Source organism: Mastomys coucha, unplaced genomic scaffold (genome assembly GCF_008632895.1).
Source record: "Mastomys coucha isolate ucsf_1 unplaced genomic scaffold, UCSF_Mcou_1 pScaffold20, whole genome shotgun sequence".
Lineage (NCBI taxonomy): Eukaryota > Metazoa > Chordata > Mammalia > Rodentia > Muridae > Mastomys > Mastomys coucha.
In genome coordinates, this window is record NW_022196903.1 from 75112555 (window position 1) to 75140055 (window position 27501).

The 27501-nt window shown below is 40.7% G+C and overlaps 1 long non-coding RNA gene across 1 annotated transcript; it reads right to left on the minus strand.

Annotated features, from left to right (window-relative positions):
* Nucleotides 1–487: 487 nt before the first annotated feature.
* LOC116099109 lies at nt 488–10299 on the minus strand. The gene is made up of 2 exons (XR_004122083.1): nt 10195–10299; nt 488–726 (listed from the first exon to the last, which is right to left on the minus strand). It is a non-coding gene; the product is annotated as an uncharacterized LOC116099109 (long non-coding RNA).
* Between the last annotated feature and the right edge of the window lie 17202 nt (nt 10300–27501).

Genomic DNA, 27501 nt, shown 5'->3' on the forward strand with positions numbered 1-27501 from the left:
AGATAAATTGAAATTATGTATCTTTTCTCATCATAATGCAATAAAACTTAAATCAATAAAAAAAAAAAGAAAAAGAATCAATATGCCTGTAATAGCAATGTTGGAGGGACAGAGATAGTGGGATGTCTAGTGCTTGCTAACCACACTAATGTGTAAGTTCCAGACTCCAAGCTCAAGGGGAGACCCTGTCTCAAAATTTATAGTGGAGAGTAAATGAGGAAGACACTCCATGTTAACCTCTCACCTACACACAAATGCATGCACACACACGCAGACACACACACATGCACACATACACACTCTGAATATATGAACCAAATAAAATGGGGCCATGATAATTTATAAATACAGTATAAAACTAATATAGTGAAATTTAAACTTTTTGTGTATTTCTATTGATTCACTCACTTTTCTAAGTGCTGGACCACCACAGCCTCTTAGGACAGAGAATCAAATGGACAAAGATCATGATTCTTCACACTTCAACTGTTTGTGTCAGGCAGTTTTTTTATTTCTTTGTGAAAATACCTGAGAAAATTATGATGGAAAAAAATAATCTCTTTGAGTTCATAGTTTCAGTTGCTACTTGTAGCATGCTAGAGGAGAATAGCTTATATCATGGCTGTCAAGATGCAGAGAGAAAAAGAATGTCTGCATGGCAGGTGCTTCTCTCTTCTCCTCGTGCATTCCATCTGGACTCTGAAGTGGAGATGATGCACGCCCCACCTGTGGGAGATGTTTTCCCGTTAGATACCTCTCTTTTGAAATGCCCTGGGGTACAATTCACTAATCTCCTAGCTACTCTCCACTCAAATTGACAATCAAAAGTAACCCACCAATGACATGACATATGGATGTAATTTCTCATTCATGTTCAATAAATGAGAAAACCCAAAAACACATCAAACCTAATCTATTTGGGATGGAAACTGGCACTCAGAAAGAATGCCTCCATTTTTATTCCAATACCCAGAGCTAACTGTAAAATAACCCAAAGAAAGAAACCTCAAACGAAGCTGTATTTTTCTCATTCATTTCATAACAAGCAATTTTTAAATTTTATCCAATGTGATTTTCCATAATTTCAAGTCATATACTGAATTACTTTTATAACCTAAAACTAAAAATTAAAATACAAGAATGAAAAACTGGAAAATAATATCCTTTCTGATTACAGTTTTTTCCTAAGTAATACAATATATTTTTTTCTTGAAAACCCTTCAATCTTCAAGTTAAAAGGTAAGTCTTTTAAGCTGTTTATTTTAGAAAATTCTGGAAGTGAAAATTCATGGAGTGTCAAGTCCGAACGGGGAGTTTTGTTGAAATTGAAAACATTGTTATTTTTCATTTGCTGAGGATACATGACGGCAGAGTGGATGGAAATGATGGCTTCTGGAGTGGCCACAGCTCACACTGGATAGAAGTGAGTATTGATTTGCAAGTGGCACATAAGAAAACTAGAAATATATTGCTGAACTGGAGAGAGACGTGAGGGAGAAGGATGAGTAGAGAATGAGGGACCAGGAGAGTAGAACAGGAGGGCAGGCAGCCTGGGAATGAGAGGGTAGGCTCACACGTGCCTACTTATGCACAGTGCCAAGATTTACAAATTGCCAGGACCTCCACATAATGGAACATTTAAGATCTCTCTACTTTATTTATTTGCTTTTGCTAACTCTGCTCTTGTTCATCAAAGCAGGAAGAAAACCAATAAGCGCTTGGGCTTGCTGACATAACTCAAAAGACATTGAGTTTTCAAGCTCACAAATCTTTCTAAGAAACATTATTTTCTCATCACCATCTCTTGCACAAGAAATAGAAAATATTTTATTTGCAAAGAATCTTCTTTTATTTTTGATATAAAGGGAAAGCTGGAAATAATTCTGGGGGGGGGTTGGAAAATTAGAAAAATTTAAATTCTCTAGACTTTTGCCTAATGAGATTTATGTGAGTATTTGCTTTACAACTTCTATTCCTAGCTTGAGAGTAGCTGTGATAGACAGGGAGACAGGAGATACATGGTCTTAGAGGTAGACTGCTGAGGCTCTTTCTAACACTAAAGTTAATAGTCTTTCTTCCAGGGCAGGCATTTTCATCTGTAGACCCAACAGTATTAATGTATGCAAAGCTGTAGCTTGGGGTACACATTTTATCAAATGAAGTAAAAACTTGTTAACTTTATGAACTCTCATTTAATATAAAAATATTTGAAATAAGCTAACTTTCATCATCAATTTCATCATTCAGTTCTTAGTTAAAACAAGAAACAGGCTAAGGATTTAGCTAGTGGTTAGCAATAGTCACTTCTTTTACAAAGGTCACGAATTTTGTGCTCTAGGAATCACGCAGTAGGTCGCAACTGCTTACAACTATAGGTCCAATGACCTCTTCTGGCCTTCATGGGTACTTGATAAACATGGTACACATACACTCAGGTAATCACACACACATACACATAAAATAAATAAATACATGTTAAAAGCTAAAAAGGAAAAAAATTATATGGTAGCAAATTTTTGTGTTTACACCTTTATCTCTGTATCTAAGATTTTCCAGCCAAATCCTCCACATGTTTTAAGCTAAGATGTCACTTTTTTCTACTCAGGACTATGAATAATAGTCTTCAAATGAAAAACAAAAAGAAAGAGAGAGATAACACTATGTGGCTGTCTTCTTAAATAAATAAATAGGATCACACAAAATGGCAGTATACCCAAAGTTGGAAAAATAACAAGTGTCTAATTTTTTTTAGATTTATGTTTTTATTTATATGGGTGTTGAACTTACATTTATGTTTGTATACAATTAGCATGCATGGTGCCTGTGGAGGTCAGAAGAGAGCATTGGGTTCTTTGTAACTGGAATTATGGATAGTTGTCAACTGGTGCAAGGGTGCTAGGAACAGAACCTGGGTCCTCTGTAAGAACCACAAGTGCTCTTAACTGCTAAGTCTTCTCTCCATCCCAAGAGTATCCATTATTGGTTGGCAATTTCCTCCTTGCAATATTCTATACTTGAACCACAGGGAAAGCCTGTATACATGGAAGCAAAGATGTTAAGTCAGGGAGTCCAGACTGTGTTGTATTCATAAGCTTTGAGTCTGAGCTGATGAACAGAGCTTAATAAGTCCCCTTGGGCAAAGTCGCAGCATGTGGAGGAAGCTGGGACTAGGACTTTGACTGAAAAGTTTATGCATTGGTAATGCTTACCTATGCCCAACTGTAATAAGGCAGCCAGAGCAACAGATCTGGGAAAACAGCACTGGAAAGGTCATTGACTCTATGCAGCCAGGCTAGCTTTAGAGAGACAAAGGGGCTGGCATCTGAATCAACTGACAGCATATTTGCTGTTGGGAATTGGAGAGGAAGAGCCAAAGACTGATGCTGGAAATCAAACCTGAAATGTGTGTGCTTTGATAGTTACTCTTGAATGACCACCATGGGTGGCGATGGTATGGCCATGGGCAGGATTTCACCTTGTACTTCATGTGTTGGATCCTCTGGAGAAGATAAACCCCTCCTTCAAGTACTTTTTTGTACATTTGCATTTGGAGGGTAGAATGTAATTTTTATAAACTGAACAAATACATCCCATCTCCATGGCTGACATAATGTTTAAAATTCCTCTCAGTAAATGCTACTTCTGGGTCCTTGTCCATCACTTACGAGATCTCAATCAAATCTTCAATCACCAGTCCCTGTACTGTCTACTTAGCTCAGCTCTGTACATGGAGGAGTCAGCACAGAATTTGGTAAAAGGTGAAAGAAACTCATGAGTGAGAGCCCAGGCTTAATACATACTAGTGCCAAGAATACTTAAATGAAGAAATAATAATAAAAACAAAAGGTCGCAGTCACGCTGGAACATCACCTCCCGAAACCCTAAATTAGGTTTCAGTCTATAGTGTCTCCCAAAGGTGGCTATGAAGCTGTACCCTAGACTCTCCTAGAGAACCAACACACTCGCCACCCATTTGTTGTTAAAAGAGAGGAAGGGAAAGTTAGTTTTCAGGCTCATTGTCCATCTGTCCTTCCTACCACTTTTCCTTCAGTTAAATAACACACAAAAAATTTAAACCATTGTAGATTAAGAGTAATTAAAAAAAGAACGATGAATGGGAGCAGAAATGCGCGCTTTCTGAATCCTCGTTGCTGTGCTACTAGACCTGCTGGCTGCTTTCCTGTTTCCTATGTCACTAAACTAGGGTGAAGAGCGTCAGCAGAGTGCTTGCCGGACAACCCTGAGTTCCAGTCCCAGAGCCAGTATTTTACAAAAAGAAGAAAGGGAAAAGGAAAGCTAACTCACTAGCATATATTTCTATCCAAGCACTGGAGAGAAAGAGACAGGGGGATCTCAAGGTTCACCAGCTAAGCCACCATTGCCCCCTTGGCAAGGTATTAGCTAATCTCAAAAATCAATGTGGATGATGCCCAAGGAATGACAGCTGTGATTGTCTTTAGGCCTCTACAAATACATACACATTACACACACATGTGTGCCTGCATCCTACAGTAAGATTTTAGCTTCTTTAAAAACACAGACATATTATAAGAATGTGTTTTCATTCTAATCCCAGGTATCGGGGTGAAGGGCTGCTTCAGATTGTCCACACCAGCTGGCAATGATTTTTCTTGTGCTTTAATAGGGGTGTGGTTTTGCCAGTCACAGGTAGTTTCTGTAGCTGTGTGACATTTGGGATTCTGGGGATGGTTGAGAGGGTATATAAATGCTAGAGTCCCTATAGATAGTCTGCTATTGGTTAGTGGTGGGTTATTGGTTGGATGCTGTTGGTTTTGGTTTGCTATGTAGTCATAAGCAAAGAAGAACAAAGATGATATTAGATATCTTGACAGTGAAGATCAAACTTGCCCCAAGAGACTTGATGTCCCTAATCAGCAGAAATTAGTCTGAGGATATCATTGCCCCCTTTCCCCTCTATTCTTTTTTCTCACCTAACGTGTTAAGAGGCTGAAAGGGTGGAGAAAAGGGGGTAGAGAATGGTGGAAGAAAGAACCCACAAAGTAACTAAAAGACAGGCTATAGCATAAAAACACTCACACTGAGAGATAGAATAAAATAATAAAATACAGTGGAGATCATGACAGGAAATCCAAGCGAAATAAAGGTTTGAAAAATATGTATAAATTTAATGTGTTCCCAATGCAAAAAAAAAAAAAAATGTGTGGTAAGAATCTGACCACACAACATTGTGAGGACTCTGGTTCTCACAGACTGATGAGCTGTGAAAAACAAGTGAACTTCAAAAGGCCTGGCAGTTCTCAGCTTCCCCAACTGAATACAATAAGCAGGACCATGCTGTGACACCATTATGTCACAAGTGAAAGGTCCCTGGACTCTGAAACCTTATTAGGTGGTGAGCGTGTTTGCTTGCTTGTCTGTTTGTGGTATTGATAAACTGCTTTGGGAATTATATAAAACAATGAATAATCAACTCTGAGAGCATGTTGAGCCAGAGATACTGTGACTCAATGTGTGTTAGAGGCTTCTCTGGTGTCATATGGCAAATAATACCAACCAGTTAGCTATATTTATTTAAGGTGCCGAATAGAATTTTGATGTGACCAAAAAGCTTTAGAAATAACTTGGTTTTTGAATATTAGGAAATGTGCACATTCGACTATTCAAAACTTGTAGCTGAAGCTATGTATAAAAGCATGTCATGGTCTGTGCTACTCAAGCTTAATTCAAAGTAAGAATACGTTCCTGGATAAAGAACATGAGCCTGACTGTTCACGAGCCGCTAGAGAGGTGCTTATGCTTAACGCTGAGGTTGTTGTTACTATTTGGAGTCTGAATCACAGGGAAAGTGGTAATTGGTTTCATGAGTCAGATGCTTGCACTACTGGAAAGTAGCAGGCTGAGCAGTGCCACGGAGCCCAAGAGACATTTAGCTATTCACAGAAATCTAGAGGCTGGAGTGCTGGCTCCGAGACTAAGAATGTATACTGCTCTTTTAAAAGACCAGAGTTCAGTTCACAGCACCCACATGAAGAAGCTCACAACCAACGTCTGCAGCCTGAAAACTGAACGGAAGGACCTTCTCAGAAATTCATGCTCATCTTAATGCATCTTCAGCCAGCTGCACATTCTAATTCCAAATCTGAGGCCCAGGAGGAACATTGTCCCTGGATGCAACCCACTGTTCTCGCACCTCTCAAATCTGACTTCGTTCCAGCCTCATTCTCTTAGTTGAGTTCTTGGTTATTCTAAGGCAAGGGGTTTGCAGGACTCTCTGTGACATCTTGCCTTCAAACTATTCAATGTCGTAGGTACAGTAGTAACCTAGAGGGAAGTGCTGTGTGCAGAACCCTGCACTGACATTGAGCTCACTCTGCTTTTGACTACTCACAAACTGCCACAGAGTCCCTATGGTTTTCCCATGCTCTCTCAGATCTAAGGCCTACTATTGCTCTCTCTTTCTCTCTTTCTCTCTCTCTCTCTCTCTCTCTCTCTCTCTCTCTCTCTCTCTCTCTCTCTCTCTCTCTCTGTGTGTGTGTGTGTGTGTGTGTGTGTGTGTTGCACATATTCATGTACACGTTAGGATGACAGAAGTCAATATTGATGTCTCCCATTAGTTACTCTCCACCTTACTTCTTGAGATAAGACAGCTTGTCTGTGAACCTAGAACCGTGTTTCTCAGACCAGAGAACCCCAAGGCCTCTCCTATCTTTGCCTCCAGTACTGTGGTTTCAAGCACACGTCCCCATACTCAGCTATTATCTCTCTGCTGAAGATCCCAACTCAGAGTCTCATTTTTGTGTATCAAACATTTTCTTGACAAGGCCTTTTCCCCAGCACCCTAAAATAAAATAATGTCTCCATTACTTAATTATTTTACACATATAAGTCTTTGTTTACAGTTAGTATAGACTATTGCTAACTCTCATGATGTGAGACAGAAAACATGAGGAAGAATAATGTTTCCCCTTCCTCTCCTTTTGTCTTCTACAAAAAAGCAAAAGGAATGAGAAGGAGAAGGAAAGAGGAGAGGAAAAAGAATAAAGAGGTGGGAAGAAGGAAGAGGAGGAGAACAGAGAAGAGGAAGAGGAGGAGAGAGGACCATATAGATTCTTAGGGCAACGAAATGATTCTGTTGGACACATAGTCTGTCCCAAGTAGACTGTGCAAACCCAGAAGTGGATGCTGATGGTGTATTAGTGGGGCTAAATCAGCTCTAACAAATGGACCACTCTCCTGGGATAAAGATGCCCTGAAAGCCTGCTCTTGTATAGAAGCAGAAGGTACAAGGGGATGCTGTATATCTTTAGCTATGCTGTAAAATTAAAACCACTCTTAAAAATAAGTTGATGTTTTATAAAGGTAGAAATGAAGAAATTACCATTTGGGAAAAGATTCCTCCGATTCCTTTTGTATCTCTTATCTATATCAGTCTTCACCATAGATCTTGCTCTGCTGCAGTATTATCTCTGGTGTAACATTTAAAACCATGGGATGTCAAGTTGAGAGGAATGTGCCAGAGCCACATGAACTTAAAATCCCACTATTTTTGGCATGCTTTTTATTTCAGGTTTAGGAAATATTATGATAGCTGACTCACTCTGAGTGTTTTCAGGCCTTTGGCAGGGGAAATGGGTTTCAAAAAGAGATTTCAGGAGCCGAACTTCACAGTTGTACCACACACTTGACAGAATCCAAAGAACATGATTTCTTACAGTGGGTGAGACTGCTGCTTTCTGCACAATGGAAATGAAATTTTCCATCAGACAAAAATTGTTTCTTAGCACCTAAGCAGACAGTCTGAAGTCTTCTCCAACACGTATGTAACACAAGTGGACCCTGGAGTCAGTGTTATGACACATAGTTGATTTGTTGATATCTTGATCATAATATGAAGATCTTTTCACTCTAACTTAGGGGAAGACCTACAAGAGACCTGAACATGTCCTTGAAACTGTGATGAAATGAACCATTATATCTATTATATTAAAAGTAGAAAATGGAACTCTGAGCCTCAGCCCACATACATGCCCAGGTAGCCTGTCACTATTTTTTACCTTGATGTATTCAAGGTTAGCCTTGAACTCACCATGTAGCTCAGGATCATTTTAAACGTCTGACCTTCTTTTCCTCACCTTTACAGTCCTGGGATTATAGACAAATTTCAGAAGACACTTTCCTGAAGATCCATCCCAGGGCTTCATACATACCAGTCAGGCACATGCTAACAACTGAACATATATCCCAGCTCTCCAACACCTGTTTTTATAAATAAGGCTTTACGGGAATTCAACTCACTCATTCATTAGCATCCTGTCTTATAGCTACTTTATGCGAAAATGACAGAGTGGAGTCTTTGCAAGAGAGATTGCTTGACATCCCTAGCAGAAAATGGTCACCATCCATCACACCACACAGACTCTTGCTGTACCACATTCGTGGAATAAAATACTTCCTGACAATCTGGAGAAGACCACTTCTTACTCAACAATCATTAATCAGCTTCCAGTGAAGTGCTGGGGGCTTTGACAGATACTGAATCAATATAGCAAGGAGAAGAGACATACATATACAGTCTTGTACTGCACCAACAGCCTAACTTAAGGCATGTAAGCAAATCACAACCTTGGTCAGTGCAGTAAGTGGCACTTAACGCCAAGACCAGTAACTGGTTAAAGTCTGAGAAATGGCTTTTCAGTGCTCATAGTGTTGATGTCAAAACCCTGTACTAATTTGGTTTTTGTTACTGTGACAAAACACCACTGGCCAAAGCAACTTAGAATGAGAAGGGTTTATATGGCTTACATATCCATATCACATTCCATCATCAGGAGAAGCCAATGCAGGAACTCAAGGCAGGAACCTGGAGGCTGAAACAAAAGCAGAAACCTTGGGGCACAGGACTTATACAATCCAGGACCACCTGCCAGGGTTATGGGGCAGCAACTCCCATAGTGGACTTGATCTTCCTATATCCCTCATTAATCAAGAAAATGTCCCACTGGCTTTCTTACAAGCCAATCTGATGGAGTCAATCCCACTATTAGGATTCCCTCTTTCCAGATGACCCTGGCTTGTGTTAACAACAATAACAAAAATTTAACCAGGAAATTCTCCCAAGGATCAAATAATATCAAGGAATTAAGGTAAGCACCAGAGGATGAGAAGCAGTGGTGTGGAATACTTCTCATGTGCATAGCATGAATATTACCCTCATGATCTCACAGGCACTGTGGTTAGCAGTTCAAGACCCACACACACACACACAAAAGAAGTAGGATTGAGAGTATAGGAAGAAGAGGGCTTCACAATGTGAAAGGGTGGGGTAAGAGAGAGTAATGAGGGTGAATATAATCATAATATATTATATACATGCATGAAATTGTTAAACACTTGGTAAACTTAAGTATTTGAGTATAAAGGGGATGGGCAGTAAGAAGCTGTTTGGAGGTCAACCAGAGATCCAAGACAGTATCTGCAGACAGGGTTTTGTTTTGTTTTGTTTTGTTTAAGAAAAATGAAAGCATTGGTCGGCCACACTGTCCTGGAGGTGAAAGGTGAAAGCCAGCTGGTCTGAGCCAGCAAGCACCAATTTCCCCTCCCCATGAATTAAGTCAGTGGGCTAGCAGGCAGGAGACACAGTAAAGCATTCTGTTGAAGAACAGGCGAGAGTTGAAAATCGCACTTGCAGGAGGTGAGATTTTTTAAAGTATTCCCATGGCTGCTTTCAGGAAGGTCCTCATTAGCCTTGATGTGAGTTCCCTCTGATGCTGCCCTTTCCCCTGACTTGGAGAACTGCAGCTTGAAAGAGGCACTTCAGTCCCCACTGTGGCTCAGTCCTTGGCCTAATTTAGGTAGTACAATAATTCTCTCCAACTGTGACGATGATGAGATGGGGCCTCTGTGAATTCTTGTTTGAGAATTGGTGACCAGAATCTACAAGGAAAGCATCCAGGCGCTGTCTTTTGGACTCTGCAGCTGAGCTGATGTCCTGTTGATAGAATAGGCTCACAATACAGCTGGCCCCAAAGCATCCTACCTGTGTTGCCCCACGCCTGCCTGTTTCAGAGGATCAGATGTCAGAATCAGAAAGGTCTGATGGGCCATCTGACCTGATCCTAACTTTGTTTTTTACAGTTTAAAAGAAAAACGATATACAAAAAAAAAGAGAGAGAGAGAGATAAAAATAGTTTCCATTGAACAAATGTTACTTACGATGTGAAGAGACCTGAGATCTCTGAACAGCCCGATCCATCCAGGTGCAGAACTTATTCAAAAGCTTAGGATCTTCTAAACATCAAGTGCAATATTTTAAGGTTCACAGAAAAGTTCTTCCTGAGACTCGCACAGTCTTTCATAGCTTTAAGCCCAAGTAGGTCATAATATGGCTAGCCACCTCACAAACACCATTTCTATCTAAGCAAAGAGTCCTTCCCACACAGCACAAGCCACCTGTGTTGAGAGGACACTCAGAAGCCTTTCTTCTGGGCATAGTTACTGAAGAAATACTGATGTCAGATCCACACCAAAACACAACCAGGAGCTATTTGAACCCAATAAACCCAAAACATTCTTTGTGCTCTTGAGCTTAAATTAGTTTGTTTGTTTGTTTGTTTGTTTTTAAAAAACCAATTTAATGAAAGAAGTACCTGATCATTTGCTTATTTCCTCTCTAAAAAACTGACTAGAGTGGGAATTAGATATTTAATCATTTGCTAAAATTTAAAATCTTACATGATGCAGTTTGCTACAGCTAGTCATTGGTATTTATTTACCAATGGTATTTACAGTGAAAGAGATAAATATTTTAAAGATTATAGGTAGGTAAAAAGGCATGTAGTTAGGTAGATAGGTTAGATGGATGATAGAAGATGATGATAGATATAGATGATGATAGATAGATGATTGATAGATAGATTCATGGGTAGATAATTGATAGATTCATAGATGATGATGATAGATAGATAGATAGATAGATAGATAGATAGATAGATAGATAGATAGATAGATAGATAGATAAAAAGAAATTCAGGGGCAGAAGAAAAGGGAATAAAAGGCCAAATAAGTAATATTTATTTAGAACTTTCCAACTTAAGGTCTACAAATATAAATTTTATTTAAGTGACAACATATATTGATTCTAGGCTGGAGTCTCTTTTGTTTTAATGACAACTTGGTTTCTGAGCATTTCCAAGTTTTAGCTATTGGATTTGTCCAGTCTAGTGGAAAATTTTAATTTCACCTGTATTACAGCTCTCCCTAGTATCCAGCAGAGTAGGCAGTGGCAGGGCTTGAGAGGAACAGACATGACTCTTGTTATGCAGAGGATGTAATTTCATTGTGCTCCTCCCAGAAATGTGATTGGAAGTATGGTCCTCAAGCTAACACAGTTGAGAGTTGTCACAAAACATATAAGGCCCTTAATCTTGGCCATCTCTACAAAAGCATTTGTTAGAATTAATTGTCAGTCCCCACACTGGACAATCCTAGCAGCCTGATTCCATTGGAATCTTTTTCACTTGCTTCAGAAAGAACATAAGAAACCCTACAGCCCTGTGCTTTGTATTCCTCTGTCTCCCAAGTTCACATACTTCTCAGCACCCCATTCTCATATTTCCCCTATGACAACTGGGTTGGGGTGACAGGGAGGTAGCTAAAAACACTAGGCATACATACCTTATCTCCCAGGAAAGCCACAAAAGGAGTTCCTGGTCCTGGCAGATCAGTCTTAGCACCTTCATGTTTGGTATTTTGTGTCTACAGCACAAGAGGTCCCAAGCCCATGCTGAGACTTGAGAATTTGCTGCAGTGACTCACAAATCTCAACAAAGCTATTGCTCGTGTCAGAGATGGGATAAAGATTGGAACTACTAGCAACATGGCAGCTACAGACACAGATCAGTCAACAAAGAGTTTGCTGAGCAAGCACAAGAACCTGAATTTGACCCTCCACACCCATGTCAAAAGCTAGTGCTATCCCTGCATCAACTGTTCCTGCATGCCCAGAGCTGAGACGGTGGGGACAGGAGGCTTCATGGGGCTTGTTGACTATCTAAGACAGGCCCAGTCAGAGACCATTTCAAAAGCAACTAAAAAAAGACACCCAATATCAATACCTGGCCTACACACACACACACACACACATACACACACACACTAACAATAGTAAGAAGTTCAGGGATAGAGTCCAGAAAGTTCCAGGCATAAGCTTCCCATCATTCCCTTGCCTAGGGTGCTGGAGGCAATGATTATTATTCAATTGTGTAGAATAGTACAAGGTAAAGGCACATGTGAGTTGATGGCCAAGCATTGTATAGAGCGTTGGTCATAGGGAATATGGATGATTTTTACCTCCAATATCTCCAGATGTCAAGATTATATTCTATAAGGCCATGCATCAACTACAATGAGTACCTGCATTGTGATTGTACAACATGTACAGCATTGTACACGTGTATGTGGAGACCAGAGGTTGATGTTAGCTCTCTTCCTTTATAGACTTCCATCTTAGTTACTTAGACAGGTTCTTTAACTGAACCTGGAGCTCACAAGTTCTGTAAAACCAGCTGGTCAGTGACTTTCATGGATCTTCCTGTCTCCCCTTGCCCCACACTGGGATTATCACACTAAGATTATTGGTGCCCACCAGTATGCATGGCAATAACACTACAGTGATTGAGCCATTCCATATCCACACACTCAGAATTCTTACTACAAGACTTGGGAGAAACTAAAGACTTTCCACTCAGAACTGACCTTAGCCTATTAGGAGGCTCTGCAGTGCTGCTCAGCCCATTCCGGTGTTGGAGAAAAGCATCATAGGCTTGCCATGTCACCTATTAAAAAAAGGAGAATTCACTGTAGCTATCAGATAGCCCAAACTAATACATAAAAACTGATACAAGAAGAAACAGACAAGATGTGCTATACTGGTGATAGGAGCATCATGTAAGTGCCCGAATACCCTGTGTCTGCAGCAAAGCAGAACATGTTTATGTTTCCCTGGGAGTCGGGTACCTGGGGCACTTACCAGGGGCCTGACATTAAACTAGCTGATAAGTGGATGCAAAGAGCAAGCATGTAACAGTCTCTGCCCTTGGGCTGTGCTTAGAATTATAAGCCACAGAGGAGATAAGAGGAATAAGAAAACAAATTCATGTTCTAGACAAATATTCCAAGAGAAGTTAGGAGAAGTCAACATCACCAGAGGCAATGCTATCTCAGAGGCAGTGATCCTGTTTTCCGCTTCTCATTTTCCTGTGAAACGGGGGATAAGTAGAGACTTTCTTCTCTGCTGCTCAAAACTGACAAATGCCCAGAATCCTCCAATAACTAATCCTTTTCTATTTTAAATTCACTTAACTGAACCCCACAGCATCTCTACTTCAACTTTTCTTCTATATTTTTTTTTCTGATCTCATATTTTCTGCAGACCCCCGACAATTTTCAGACAGTGCCTATTATACTGACTTCCAACTGGATCTCTACGAGTGGCATTTCTCGTGCAATTCTCCATAAGGTACACTTAGCTTATTTTGGACCATATACTTTCTCCAAAACAAAATGTTCTTTGGGGAGTGGAGACACGGCTCAGCAGTTAAGAGTACTTGTTGTCCTTCTAGATATCCTGAGTTCAGTTTCCAGCACCCACATCATGTAGCTCATAATACTAAAACTCCAGTTCCAGGGGATCCTATACTTTCTTCTGGCCTTTGCAGGCATGTTCACACAAAAGACATGCACACACACAGGGTGAGAGATGCACATGTATTGTTTTTTATGTGTATTGTTTTTAATTTAATCTTTATTTAATTTTAATTTACATGTTTTCTCATCGCTGCTAATCAAAAGACTCAGTCTGAACTTTAAAAATCATTTTAATGTATGGTCGAAGATGCGGAAGTCTTGAGGATGTAAGTCAGATGGTAAACGCTTGCTTTGCATCAAGGAGGCCCTGGGTTCACCCCCTCAGCACTGCATAAACCTGGATATTAGCACATTGATCTGCAACCCCAGGACCTCAGAGTTGAAAGCAAGAAGACTGGGAATTCAAGGTCATCTTCAGCCTCAGCCAGTCCCTGGACAGCCTGGGATACACAGTTCTCTGTCTCAAACAACAGAAACAAAAGAACAAAGGACACCTTAACTCAGCAATGCAAGAAACATTCACTGCAGTGAGCACTACTTGCCTCTGGTATGTTACAATCTTCCTGAAGCAAGCCAGTTAATCAACAAATATCCATTGAAAGCCTATTCAATCTTAATGAGTACTCTGGTTATTGGATATACATGAATAAAGCAGAGAGAAACTCTGTTGCCCATGAAAAACCCCTCATTGAAGGGGTCAGAAAATAAGGTAAACAAGTAAATTCACCTCTAATAATAAGTCCTAATAAATGTCACAAAGCATGGCTGTATAATAGAGTTGTCTGAGGCATAGGACTGCTGATCAAGATCTGGCTTTCAAAAGAGCTGTCAGTGAACTTGGTCTCAAATATCAAGAAAACTTGGTGTGATGCTAATGCTGATACTGTTAGTGAATAGTGAAGTAACGTGATTGACATGGGGAAATCAAGTCTGAGCAAGTGAAGTCAAAGCCACAAAACCAGCAAGTGCAAGATCTCCACTGGGAAGGAGCCATTAGATCCAAGGAACAAAAAGCCACCGCATCTACGACACAGGGAACAGGAGGGTGATAACATCACAAAGCAGCCAGAGGGGCAAAGGAGATTGTCTGGTGGGTAAAGTGCTTGGCTCACAAGCATGGATGAGGGTGAGGTACTACTCTAAGGCTCACAATTCAGGCCAGCTTAGCCAAATCAGTGAGGTCCAGGAGAGAAGCTTCCATCTCCAAAACAGACAATGATTGAAGAAGATGTCAACTTTAGATGTCATCCTATGGCCTCCATATGCACACTCATACACATGCATGCACACATTTCACAGACATCCACATACCCACAGGAATACATGTACATAGAGAGGGGAGGGAAGGGAGGGAGACAAAAAGGGAGGAGAAAGACAGACAGAGACACAGAGTAGCTGAGAGAGAGAGGGAGAGAGAGAGAGGGAATCAGGAAAGGGAACAGAGAGAGAGAGACAGAGAGAGAGAGAGAGAGAGAGAGAGAATGAATGAATATGTGTGTGTAGGCAAAGACCAGCTCACTGAGCACTTCAAAAGCCACCCAGGAGAATCTGAATTTGTATTTAGGTACAAAGGAACATCAGTTCAGAGTACTGAACTGTGCTCTTCTTAAGTTCTCATTTTCAAAAGTAACTCTGTGGAGAGCACAGCTTTGCACACTTGTAAACCCAGCAAAGTAAAGGGCAGAGACAGGAGGATAGCAAGGATCTCTGGGTTTTCCTGGCTGTCAACCTGGCTCCACATTCAGTGAAAGATCTGCTTCGAGGAGATGCTATGAAAAGTGATAGATCGGGACACAGGGCATCCTCCTCTGCCCTCTTCACTCACACAACCCTGCACATTCACTCACATGCACATACACTATACACATGCTATACTGCATGAACACATAAAAAGACTTGGGGAAGGGAGAGAATTTAGTTGGACAGGAAATTAAGCTGGAAAGATGTTTTACTTTAATTTAGTAATTTCACCTTTTGTGTTCAATCATCATTGTAAATCTGAAATGTCAAAAAGATGACCAATGGGGAGAGCCATGGACGCATGGATCAGCATCTGGCTGAGGACAAGGGAAGTGGACTGAAGCAGCACCAACATAGACACTGCATTCAACAGCTGTGGGATGGAACAGACCTACTAGAGTACGTGCATGCGTGCGTGCGTGTGTGCGTGCGTGTGTGTGTGCGTGCGTGCGTGCGTGCGTGTGTGCGTGTGTGTGTGTGTGTGTGTGTGTGTGTGTGTGTGTGTGTGTTTGTATTTTTTCAAGGCCAACAAAGACCAAGAGTCTTCCACCATATTAATCCTTATTATTTTAAGATATGGTATTCTCACTGGAACTGGAGGCTACTGGATTTGGCTAAGCTACCCTGGCCAGTAAACTTCAGAGATCTTCCTGTGTCTCTACCTCAATAATGCTAGGGATTCCTCACATCACCATACCTGGCTTCTTTACATGGGCTCTGTGGATCAAATCTAGGTCCTCATACTCATGTGACAACGACTTTATGTACTTTACAGAAATATCATAATTTGTAATCAAGAACTGGTGACAAGTCTCAGCAGATAAATGCACTTATGAATAAGCCTTATAACTTGAGTTTGATCCTTGAGATCTACAGGGTAAAACACTGACTTGAAAATTTTCCCTCTGACATCCTCATACATGTTGTAGCATGAGTCCCACACATGCACATGCACACACACACACACACACTCACACACAAATACATACATACATATGTGAAAAATTGTTAAAAAAAAGTCCCATCAACTTAAAATGTTTTCCAATTTTGATCATAAGACTTAGGCAGGCTTTAGTCTGTTTTAAATCTTTGCTTATTGCCTTAAGTGATAGATGACATTTAAGTGAGAAAAGCAACAGAATTGGATCATCACAGACTAAGCTTTACAAGCTTTTCAACTTTTTAAAGTTTCACTAGTCTTATTGAGGCTTTCAAGTTTATGAGAGACAAAAAAAAATGAGACATTTTCATTAGCAAAATTACATTTTGAACTCAAATTCCCCTGAATCTTATTCATGAGCCTTTCCTCATTAAAGTAATGTTTGCATTTGAGGTTTGAGGAAATTTAACAACTGCCTTCCACCCTCAAATTTATAAATTACTGGGAGGTAGAAGCATGAAGCACGTGTTGCTATGGATGTCAGGCATGTTCTAAAATTCTTATTCCACCCATCTCTCTACCTCTCTGTTCTCTCTCTCTCTCTCTCTCTCTCTCTCTCTCTCTCTCTCTCTCTCTCTCTCTCTCTCTCTGTATGTGTGTGTTGTGTACTCAAACACTGGTGGGCTCCAGGAGATGATGAGGGATGACCTATTTTATATCTCTCTATTTTATACCTTGAGACTAGACTACTCACTGAGCCTGTACCAAGGCTGGCAATTAGCAATCTTCAAGGTTTTTCTTTGTCTCAAGCCCTCAGAATGCTGGGATCACAAATATATGTGACCATGCCTGACTTTTTATATGGGTTCTGGGGATTCCAACTCTGGTCCTTGTGCTTTTGCAGTCAGTACTATTAACCATTGAGCCATCTCCCTAGCCAGATCACAATTCTTAAATATGGAGCACAGACAATATGCTTGTATGCTATAGCTAATCTTTGTCAACTCCATTGTATGGAGAACTGTATAGAAGTTCAAAGAGGCATGTAGAATATGTTGTCTATTTTACTACATGATTTTTTTAAGTTCTTTATAATAAGATTTTAATAAAACTTTAAAATATAAAAATAGAGAATCAGGCATACTGGAAGGTTTAAAATGGTGTTTAGAGTTAAGGGCTATGAACTCAAAAGGCACAGTGTAGAACCCATAGAACAAGAAGATAGGACATAGTGTCCATATCTGGTCAAGATCTCCACGAGCATGAGCCACACTCATAATGATGGGCACTGTTTCCTGGAGTTATGCAAATAAGTGAAAGACTGTCTCCAAGTTAGGTCACCCCAGAAGAAGGCATGTCTATCTCTAAAGAGAGGTTAAAATGCAGCTTTAGAGAAGAGGTAAATTTGTTCAGTGGATAGCTGATTCCAAGAATAAGTTGAATAAAGAGTTAAAAGCCTTCAGGAAGAAAGCAGGGATGCAGGAAACAAAGGAGAATTGAGAGTTTTTTTGAAGTCTTCACTGGGGTTTAAGATAGATGAAACAGAGGTAGGAAAAAAAGAAACAGACAGACTCAATTCAGGTTCGAGATCACAAAGAATATTTGCATGTGATATGCCAAGGGTGCAGTTTCTGGTGAGAGCAAGACCAGTGGTGAACTTTTTTTACAAACAGCTAAAACTAAGGACCCCATAAACATGATACTCTCGTTGAAGTTAATCTATTCAACAAAGGTTAGTAAATATTTAAGATTGTCTTTGGCAAAGCCTACTACATACACAATCCTAAAAGAACAAACTTCACAGGGAGAATGCTGTCCTTAAGTCATCATCAATCCAGCTGCATCTTGCCCCTGCACAGAATCCTCCAGCAGACATACTCAAGGGGATAAGCTCATACCCTTCTTTTAGAGCTATTTAAGGTTCCTGGGTATCAGCCTGGTTGTTTCTTTTAATCTGGCAGAAGTAACTGGACATATGGGAGAGATGATCATTAGGCATAAATATGTGAGGGAGCTGAGAACACTCCATCAACCCACCTGGTCCTCGGAGTCTTCTTGTGTGAGTGGAATCTGTGAAGATTTATGAATGAGGGCAGAAAGGTGGCTCAGAAGATAGGAGGATAAAAGTGGAGCTAGGCTTATCCCTCGCTAAAGGGGAAAAAAGGAATAAAATGCCTGCTTTTACACTTTAATATGTTCAAAGGTGCCTGGCCTACATAATTTCATTTGACCCTTACATTAACATTATGCAGGCCTCTTTCCTCGCTTATTATTTAATTCATTCATTAATGAATATTTATGGAGTGACTGTTACACTCCAGGAAATGAGCCAGGCACTAAAGAGGAAACAATAACAAGAGCAGTGTGTTCCTGCCTCAGGGAGCCTTGCTACTTAGACAGGAAATGACTCCAAAAATGGATTAAGGGGTCACTAAGTTACTGTAATACAGTTATTATAACAACCATGAGGAGAAAGGATTCACTGAGATAGGGGTGTGTGTATGGATATGGGAAATACCCCTATGAAGAGCTATGCTCCTGCAGGAATCTAGCAGAAAAATGAGCTGGAAAATGAGTCCTGTACAGGATTCTAAGTCAACAGAACAGGGTCCTGGGGTAAGAGCTAAGTTAAGGAGGGTCCCTTGATCCATGTTCCTGGGAAGAAGGGTCCAAAGAAAGGTCTCCCCAACTGGTTATGTTCAATATGTAAGGTATGGATGATATTTGCTATGTTTACATTTTTCAAATATAAAATAAAATAAAATAAAAAATAAAGAAGGAAATTAACAGATAACCAGGAATACTTAAGTGGTAAGTGGAATTTGATCTTAGCAAGGACAAATGGCAAAACAAGAAGAAATGATGGGATGGGAACTTGAAGGTTGGAGAGACTAGAGAGGAGCTCAGGAGTGCAGAGTGAGAAGGGATTGATGAGCTGCTTGTGAGGGATGGATTCACCGATAAGGGTGTGCACAGATGTGGCACTCAATAGAATTGGTCTGCATTTATGCTTGATGCCATACTGTCAGGAAGGGATACCTCTTTGGTGGCAGTAGGATATAGAGGATTGTGAGCTGCCTGGGTCCTCTGAAAGATCAGTGAACACTGCTCAACCACTGAGCAATTTCTCTGTTCCATAAACAACTTCTTGATGTCAGCTGAGACCCAAAGGGAAGTAAAAGCAAATGAGAAATGGATTCAAAAGTTCTAGGACTCAACCAGGATTGTGTCGGCAATAGAATGAGGCAGGTAAGGCTAACCTGGGCATTACCATGTCAACTCAGCAACTCTTTGGACCATCCCAAACTTTACTGGAGAGGCATAGTCATCTCCAAACAGAAACAGAGAAGTCATTCAAGCAAAATATGTCATTCTTCATGAGATGATAATATATGTGGAAGTTCAGTGAGGAAAGAGCCTCTTCAATTTAGTGTGTCTCTGTCTGTCTGTCTGTCCATTCACCCATCCATTCATCCATCCATCTAGCTATCTATATATCTAGCTATCTATCTAGCTATTTTGCTTTAGCAGTCTAGCTGGTGGTCAACCAGTTCTTCAAAGGGGAAACTGAGGCATAAAAAATGAATACTTAGCTCTTCTGTGTTCTGAAAATTGTTTTTAGAAATAGGAACAATGATTGTTTGTGAAGGCTGTGCACTTGCCAACAAACAAAGTGGGTGAAATAAAATGTGAGGAAAATTAGTTTTGCTCTGTACCCTTGCCTGGTAATGAAATATCCAATTAAAAGAAATTATGAGCCTTTAAGGATGATTGCTCTTGCACAAAGTGAGCTGAAATGGAAATTCATAACCACACGCCATCTCCATCCTAGAAGCCTATTAATCGGAACGATTTTCATAAAAGCTTAGGTTGAACACTCTCATTAACAAGGCATACCTTTGTGGAGCAGTATCCTGCTTTGAGTTTAGAAAATGGTCTCAAGCTCTCTGTCCTTTCAGCCACAGGATTCTGAATTACACTTCAGCAGTACTCACTGAAACAAACAGCTGAGCTTTCCAGACCTGGTTCCATAACATTTCTGTAGATTTTTGTACCATGAACATATTGCTTTAAAGACCACAAGAAACGAAATAAGGTGATACATGTCTACGTATAGTAAATGCATTTTTAAATCTCGTTGTGTGTGAACATACAGGTGCATACCTGCCACAGCAGTTGTATGGGAGTCAAAGGATAACTTTTGTGTGTGTGTGTGTGTGTGTGTGCATTGCACATGTGTGCACACACACAGGTGCACACCTGCCACAACATATATGTGGGAGTCAGAGAATAACCTCAAGCATCAGTACCCACCTTCTGCCTTCTTCAAACAGGGATCTTGTGTTGGTTTACTCATATGTACTTGAGGCTAGCTGGACTGCAAGCTCCAGGGTGTGATGTCTAATCTTGGTTGTCAACTTCACACGACTGGGAAGAGGGACCCTCAACTGGGAAGTGGCTTCCATCAGATCCCTCTGTGAGAATGTCTGCAGAAGCACTTTGTTAATGATTGAAGTAGGAGGGCCCAGCATACTGTGGGAGTTACTGTTCCTGAGCAAGTAGTCCTGGACTGGGTAAGAAAGTTAGTCAAGCATGAGCCAGAGAGCAAGCCAGCAAGCAGTGTTCCTCCATGGCTTCTGCTTCAGTTCCTGCCTCCAAATTCCTACCTTGAGTTCCTACCTCAGCTTCTCTTAATGATGGGTTGCAATCTGTAAGCAAATACACTCTTTTCCCTAGAAGTGGATTTGGTCAGGGTTTTATCATGGCAACAGAGAGGCCAACTAAAATTCAGGGATTTCCCCCTCTCTGCCTCCCATCTTTCCCTAGGACTCCTGAGATTACAGACAATGATTCCCAGTTTAAATGAGTTCTGGGAAACTGGATTCAGGTACTCACACTTCTACAGAAAGTCTTAGTATCCACTGAGCCATCTCTACAGCCCCAGTACATGCAATATTTAATAGAACATAATCTCTTTCTCTGTCTTTGTCTCTGTCTCTGTGTGTGTATGTGTGTGTGAGTGTGTGTGTGTCTGTCTGTCTGTCTCTGTCTTTCTCTTTGTCCAGGAACTTCTTAGTGTGTGTGTGTGTGTGTGTGTGTGTGTATGTGTGTGTGTGCACTCACCCTTAAAATATTTCTGGATCAAAGTTTGCTAACATAATATTCACAAATAAATCATGAAATTTTACTCAGTAGCTCTAATGTTCTTCTGGAAATCAGTGAAAACTTAATCTCTGTTTTTGTCCACTGCAAGCAGGCAAAATATCTGAAACAACATGAATACCAACATTTAATCTTTCCTCTCATTTTCCCATGTACCATTTACACATACAAATGTTATTTGGTAATTAATCATTAATCCAGACACATTGTTTTGAGAGGATTTTGATGCATCCCCCTACAGCCAACAATGATAAAGGGGAAAATGCATACCTACTTTTAGGTGTGTTTGCATTTGCTGGGGAGTGGCTCAGGTCAAAAATATACTTCAGTATTTACTTACTTAACTGAAAAGGAATGACCACAAGAAAGAATGGTAAGAATGGTAACTAACTACCACCTTTGGCAGTGATTGGTCACTATGATAGTTGGTCAACCCACAGTCCATAGGAAGTGTAAAAAGCAGAAAGGCCCACATGAAGATGTTTCAATACCACTAAAAAGGGGGAAGAATTAATCAAGAGATGCAGAGAAGGGGGGACCTGTGTAGGAGAGGGGAAAAGGGGAACAGAATCAGGTACGGAGGGGGGCAATAGAGAAGCTCAGACAACCAGGAGAATGAATGGAACTATGCAGTCTCAGGAGGTAGGAAATGGGGGACCCTCTAGAAAGTACCAAGACCAGGGTGGCAAGAGACTCTTGCTTAGTCAGAGTGCCCTACAATGGGTAGAGGGAACTCAAAGTGTCCACCTCCAGTAGATAGACAGGGCCTCAAGAGGAGAGATGGGGTTACTAACTACAGTCAAAATACCCAACCATTGGACTGAAGTGGCAGGCCCCTATGATTGAATTAGGGAAGGATTGAAGAAGCTGAAGGAAGGGTAACCCCCTAGAAAGGCCAGCAGTCTCAACCAATCTGGACCCCAACAAGCTCCCAGGGCCTGAGCTACCAACTAGGCAACATATGTGGGCTGATCCAAGGCCCTACACCCAGCACTTATATAGCAGAGGACTTTCTGGTCTGTCCTCAGCTGGAGAAGATAAGCCTAATCCTCAAGAGATTTGATGCCCCAGGGAAGGGGGAGGTCTGGTGAGGGGAACACCCTCTCAGAGGCAAGGAGGAGGAGAAATGGGATAAGGAACTATGGGAGAGTGAAGGGAGGAGGAACAATGCCTGGAATGTAAATAAATAAAATCATTAAAATTTAAAAATTAGAAAAAAAGAGCATTCTCTACTAAGATACTAGGTATCAAGTAGTATTAAAATCACCCAGTGCACTTGTTAAATAGTTAATGTGCAGTAGAGTATCAGGGGTACTGGATTCATGAGAATAAATGCCAGGATAAATGAGTTGAGCAATACATCTCCTCTTAGTAGACCTACACATCTCCCTATTTTAATCGGCACACTAGTGCTTTGCTAATAATGAGTTCAGGAGCAACTTGTCAGGATGAACTAGCATCCCAACACAGCAAACAGAACATGGGACTCTCAAACCCCTCCCCTAGAAGAGAGAAGAAATTAAGTTTCTTCTCTCTAATCTGGATTGGATAGTGTAAGACCTCCTGTGGAAAATTTTAGAAACAAGAATGAAGATAGGCTTTTAAACCAACTCCTAATGATTTAGCACCACACATATAGATTAGGTTTCTCTCAACCCTTATCAGAGAAGCTTCTCTTTACAGTAATTGACACAGAGGACTACAACTGATCAAGATGTGGAGAATAAGAGGCTTCAAAACACTTGGTCTTGATTGGGACATCTACATCACACCACTTCACCCAAGGAATCGTGGTGAAAGAAAGGACAAAAAGGTTATAAGATCCATGAGAAAGAGTGTTTTTTGAAAGTAACAGGTCAGCTGCCATATGAGCTCACAAGTGTGGTCACAGCATTCATAAAATCTGCACAGACTCATGTCAGGGAAAGTTCCAGCATGGAGAGAAGTAGACATAAAGTCTCACCTCTTGTTAAGTAGTTATTGGAAGGTGATAGCTACTGAGAGAAGAAGAGGGAGTTTTCTGTAAGAGTGTGTCCCTGGTAGGTAAACCACCCTCTGGAGACAGCCACACATCCAAGAGTGTGAGGATGGTGCAAACTGTACCAGAAGGATTTTTAAAAAAAGAAAAGGACACAAAGTTGAGTGGGTAGAAAAGGAGAGATGGATTTTGGAAGAGGGGGTGAATGTGAATAAGGTGCATTGTATAAAATCTCAAAGAATCAATACAAGGAAGAACAATGTTAGGAGCCACTTTGGCATTACTTTGAGAGGGTGTAATGTTTTCATTCTCTCCTTTTGAAAAGTGAAATGTTAAGTTCAAGCAAGAGTGCAGGGGTGAGCAAGGTTTACAGTCTGTGGAGGAGTGACCATGAAAAATAATAAAGAAAGATACAAGCAAACAAATCTTCCAAAGCCTCTTAGAATGAAAAGATCTCTGGCTCCCTAATTGGGAGAAATAAGGTTTTCCTATGCTAGCCAGTGGTTTGCCATGGAAAGGTTTTCCTTGGTGGAAGATGGAGATCTAACATTAGAGAGTTTAACCACACAGAAATGGTATCAATTACTACAACATTGGGCATCACAATAAGAGAGACATATGTAATTTAGACATTTGAACTTGGTGTTTGTGGGTTATGGAATTAAAAGGCATCTAAAGTGTACAAGAGCCACATAGCTTTGCTTCTTTGTAGAACTTTGAGCTCATCTTATGATCAGTTAAGTGTCAAGTGTTATTCCTTGCCATTCCCCACCCCAGTCTAAAATGGAAGATATCTCTAGACCTGAAGGAGGAATAATTTACAAAAATAAATGGCATATCATCAGAGTTAACAGCAAGAGAATGGAAATGTAATTTTCAGAGAATAGCTAATAATAGGAACTTTACAAATATGTTTCTCTGTAATTATTTATATAATTTCATTTTCTTTTACAAGTCAAGGTTAGAGAATTTGGGGTGAATATGTTTTCTTTTAGAAAGAAGACTAATCCAATTTTACTATCTGTTTGTATTATTTGCTATTTGTACTCTTTATCTGATTGAACAAATCTGTGCCCAAATCTTATTTAAATGTCCTATTTGCCTTAGGATTTAAATCTCTCCTTTTGCTAAAAAAATTAAAGAATGTGCTTGACAAAATATCTCTCCAAAATGCCTCAAACTGTTCAGAATAAACTCGTGGATTTGAGAGACAAGGGGTCACAGTAGAAAGTCTTCATTAATTTTTATAATAATGTATTTTGAAAAAGTGTTCAAAGTGGAGTGATACAATGACTATGATAGTACTCTGATATTCTCATAGATAAGTTCCATGTTCAAGCATCATCGGAGATGCTTCTGTAGAAGGATTTTTAATCTAGCAATGTAGCTACTCTAGCCAGAATACAGACATGTCCTTAGCTCATCCCTTTAATCCCTCTGACTGGAATATAGACATGCCCTTAGCACACCCCTTTAATTCCAAACAATGAAGATAAAATTAGTTTGTAGAAGGAAATATCCATGCTTGAAAATGATGTCTAATTGAGTGGCAGAAAAAGTGATGAATCAGAGAAAGATTTGACAGACTAGGCTATGGCCAACTCTCAGGAGAAGAGAAAGGAAAGGGAAGCTACATAAGAGAGCAGTGCTGAAAGGGAGAGACATTTACCAGGAGAGTTTTACAAAGACAGGTTATAAAAAGAACAAACTAGACAAACATGAAGACAGAACAAACCAGAGAATGAAGAACCAGAAGATTAGAACAGATAGATTGCCGAAGTTACGAAGAGGCCAAGCAGAGCAGTTCAGTCAGAGGCTGAGAGAAGCCAAATTGAATCAGTCAGCTTGGAGAGGAGTTTCGAGCCAGACAGCTCATTTTTACCAGCCAGCCAGAGTTTGGAAATAACTAGAAAGGGTGAGCTTATTCAGCAGTAACTATGAGAGACTGAAAACATCCTAGACCTACATTAGATTAGAGGCTAGAGGCTTCCAGGACTAGGCAGTAAGCCTTGGAGATGACAATTGCATCAGGCAAATAAAAGTTACTTTTACAAGCTTCCCCCTGCAATAAATGGGAACAAATACAGAGGCACACAGACAGATTTTATGCAAAGAATGAGAGTAAGCTCTAAATGGAAGGCAACTCTCAAACCCTTGCCCTCAGAGCTCCAGGAACCCTACTCAGAAGAGGAGGCAGCAAGAATTTGGAGATGTGAGCTCTCAGCTACTCATGTTAGCATGCCCTTGCTCCATCATCATGGATTCTAAGCTCTCTAAACTCTAAGGCCAATTAAACACTTTATTTTATAATTTGCCTTGATCATGATGTTTCACCATAGCAATAGAAAAATAATGAAGACAATATACTTAGATAGAATTTGACTAGCTGCCTGGAGTTCCTATTACTGTGAATTCTCTCATAACAATGGACTATACCATTTACTATGAGCTGAAATAAACCCTTTCCTCTTGGAGTATCTTTTCTAAGAGTATACCACCAAAGCAACTAGAAGAAAAACTAAGAAATTGTTACTGTTTCTTATAAGTGGAGATTATCTCAAAATACATATTAGTATAAAGGCATATATTATGAAAACACATATTAATTGTGCAAAAAAGCAGACACTTATAAAAACTGTATTTATTTCTATATCTACACTGAAATTGCAATTAGGGTTTAGTGCATGTTCCTACAATACATGCACATGTATCAACACATAGACACACATACATGTAGAAAAGGTATGCTTCTTCGTGTGCACTTCTAGGTTTTATGTTTCATTTAAAAACAACTTTTAAAGTAGAAAACTTGGCAGTAACAAGGTCATCACAGTGTCAAAGGTTGGTGTTGATGGGAGTAGAGGTTAAAAGTAAAGTCAGGAGACATCCAGACGTGGGTGGGGAAAGATGTCCAGAGACCTGCTCTCTGCTGCACCCTACAGGCAGACCATAGACACACAAAGCCTCTACTTACCACTAGGCAATACAGTGAGATTGGAGAAAGACATCTAAAGATCTACCTACCTCTATGTTATGGGATATGGGCAGGGGGAGATGCCCAGAGACCTGCCTGAGACACCTAGAGGCCCACTTACCAACTTACCATGTATTGTAGATAGGGAATGCTGCTCAACCATATGGCTTGCCTGCAGCAGGAGACACTACAATGTGCAAGTGTGTGCTGGCCAGATGGGGCAGAAAGAAAAGCAGAACAGTTTTGTCTTGTGAAGAGAAATGGAATTGGAGACACTAGAATAGAGACAAGGAGCCTGTTGCGAGTAGGGAACAGGCCACCTAGAGCTATAGTGAAGTCCCATCCCAGTACATGCTGCTGCTGAGGGCCATGTCTGGGTTTGTGGCTTCAGGGCTACAGGGGTTGGAATTATTACCTGTGGCTGATATTACTGCTAGAGACTCTGAGGATATGACTGGTCTGGACAGTTGCCTAGGACTACATGGATGTCCAGGGGCTGAGCAGAATTGGTTCCATCCCTCACTGGCTGTATCACTTTGGAGAGCTGGCCCCATATCTCACCACTAGCAGCACTAGAGAAAGTGAGCATTTGCCTCACCTGGGCAACACAGTAGAGCTTGTCTAGATGTTGAAGGCATGGGTGAGCCAGTCCAGAGGGTGAGAGAGTGGGAATGCTAGCCTATCATCTCATGGGGTGCAACACTTGGGAGAGTTGGCCCTGCACCTTGACTGGGCAGCACAGCATAGCTGGCTGTGTATACATGGGTGTGGGTGAGCTGGCCCAAGCGCATGAGAGCATGAGAGCTGACCCTGCCATCTGCAGAAAGCAGCATTGGGTGGCCTAACCAGAAAGGTGCTGGAGAGTTTATGCTAGTGATGCCAATAAAGAAAAGCCAGGGCACTGGCTAGCTCAGCTACCATCTAACCCCAGATCCAGGGCTTTGAATTAGCCCACCCCAAAATCAAGATCATCTGTGAACTGTTGGGGTGTGTAAAAGTGCCAGGTCCTGCTGATCAAAAGCTACAGGATTTCCATGCCAAAGAGAACCATAGGATAACTAGGAAGTGTCCCAGTGGGGATCCAATATTAATGGTGTCACAGAAGCCAGAGACCTCAAACCAGACCCATGATTCATTGAA